This window comes from Rhagoletis zephyria, unplaced genomic scaffold (assembly GCF_001687245.7).
Source record: "Rhagoletis zephyria isolate East Lansing unplaced genomic scaffold, Rhagoletis_zephyria_1.1 Rzeph_scaffold_00421, whole genome shotgun sequence".
In the NCBI taxonomy this organism is placed as follows: domain Eukaryota; kingdom Metazoa; phylum Arthropoda; class Insecta; order Diptera; family Tephritidae; genus Rhagoletis; species Rhagoletis zephyria.
In genome coordinates, this window is record NW_016157505.1 from 24,291 (window position 1) to 26,836 (window position 2,546).

The window sequence follows — 2,546 nt, forward strand, 5'->3', positions numbered from 1 at the left end:
ACCACTCGTCGACGGAATGTCGGCTGCCACCACACCAAAGATTTTACCGTTCCACCACACTTCGACGAAGTTTACCATAGTTTAAAGCAAAATGAAAAAATAAGAACGAATAAGAGAAGAGAAACAGAAATCTAATAAGTCCCCTTTCAGACACGTCAAGTCTTGCTTTCAAGTCTGCTCGTTCGTTGGTGAAGGAGGTGGGAAGAGAGGGGAAGAGTACAGATACCTCCGTACCGTCAATTCGTTTCAAGTTTTCTTGTTCTCTTTTGATCTTTTCGTTGCTTCCCGTTTAAAGAACCAAGTAGTTGAATTCAATAAAACTTGATACGTGTGGAAGCAAAGAGAAAACACAAAGAGAATGCGATAAAAATTGCTTTCAAGACTTGACGTGTCTGAAAGGGGACTAAGCGATAGGCAGAGGGGGTGCTTGCGGAGGCAGGCGCGTGCTTGTGTCGGATCAAAACGAAATCTAAAATAAAAATGGATGTCAGAACGACAAGTGTAGAGAAAGAAGCGTTAAGCGGGGAAAGAAGCGGGCTTTTGTACATTTGCATGCTTGCCCAAAATATGATATTGGCGTGAAATCGATTTGCTGATGGCAAAGATTAGTAAAGATCTCGCTAATCTAAGCCGAAACTATTTAAGAAATTTTTCAACATTTTCAACATTTATGGAAATAATTAAGTTTTCAAATCTTCTAATAAAGTCGTGTAAGAAGTTGCCATTGGATGGGTGGCAGCTTCGCTACTCATGTGCATAATTTTCCCCCACATTGTCATTTACATATCTAATTAATTAATAAACCTAAATTTATAAAGCACATATTTGTAAACTTCATTTCATTGGCCCGTAGTCATAGTCAAAATAAAGTCGACTTTAAAGTTAATTGCAGCTTTTTGACATAATTTTCAATGGGATATCTGTCAAAAAAGCTGCAACTAACTTTAAAGTCGACTTTATTTTGACTATGACTACGGGCCATTGATATTACCTATTTCTGCTACCAAATTTTTCATGCATCCAAAAAGACAAACAAATCAGAATGTTAGTATGTATGCATTTATAAATGTACAAATGTACATACATATTACGATTGAACTGCTTTCGTCTTCCCCTCGCCGCTTCCATCCACACAAATTATTCAATTTCCGCGAATCGGCACCAGATTGGCACGTGCGCGAACATATTAACCCTACATTTACGAAATATTTAGATTTTCGCATAAGTTTGCATTTAATAAAGCTATACTCGTACATTTTGTATGGAGAATAGTAATAATTAATTAAAAATTCTGCATGTAACCATGTTCTCGACGATACATGTAGCTTGCATGAAGATTAAACATAAAAAACGTTGTAAAATAGTGTGTTATTAACATCTGGAACTAAAAAAACTATGTGCGCTAAAATGGGTTAAACGCAAACTTGAATTGACATTTTTACACGCATACATGCATACATACATATACACATGTGCAGTGGAGTAGCACTAGCTTGGACATCGCATTGGTTGTACTATAATGTGTTTGAATCTTTTAATGGTACTGAAGATGTGGTTACGGATGAAAAAAATTTAAAATAATCTGTGGATATATATAAATATATATTTATAAACGCTTTGAAGTATAGAAATTTCTAAAATTAAAAAATAAATCAAATAATTTTTTTGCATTTATACAAATGGTGTTGAAGGCACTTCGACCCACCTGTACAAAAATCGTGGCGCGTCATGGACAAAAGTTTTATAATTTCGGACCGAATGTGAAAACGAGCTAAGTTGCCACGTTACATTTGTGAACTTGCGATAAAACCACATATGTTTGTGATTTTAAAAGTTTTGATTTTATTTTAAAAAAAATTGTTTTTTCCTACAGAAAACGTTTACTTTTATTAACCTTTTAATGATTGAAATATTGGTATGGAACAGAGAAATAGAGTGTTTTCCAAAAATTACCGACGTTCGAGATAACTTATTTTACTGGATATAAAGAAATATGTGCCACTTTTCACTTGTACCCCCTCTGCTTATCGCTATTAGATTTCTGTTTCTCTTTTCTTATTCGTTCTTAATTTGTCATTTTGCTTTAAACTATGGTAAATTTCGTCGAAGTGTGGTGGAACGGTAAAATCTTTGGTGTGGTGGCAGCCGACATTCCGTCGTGTATTTGCTCGACCGCAACTCAAAATTTTTGGCGACAATTAGTTCCACAGTATAGCCAGTAACCATGGTGTAATGAACTGAAGGTGGTGCATTCCCGAAACCGCTACTTTGGTTTTGCCGACTTTGACGTTTATGGCAATACGTAAACAAACTTTTTGTTTAGAAACAAGTGCAAACGTATTGTGTACTTTCAAGTTAAAAATCGAAGTAATTCGTGAGTTCTATAGTAAAAGACGTTTTATTTGTAATAAAAACTTTATAAAAATGTCGTGTCGTGTGTTGAATTGCAGCAGCCGTAGGGGTAAAGCCCCCAAATGCATTTTTTTTTGTTTCCCCGCGACGACGCCTTGGCCAGAAAGTGGGTAGAGTTCTGCCGGCAGGAGAAG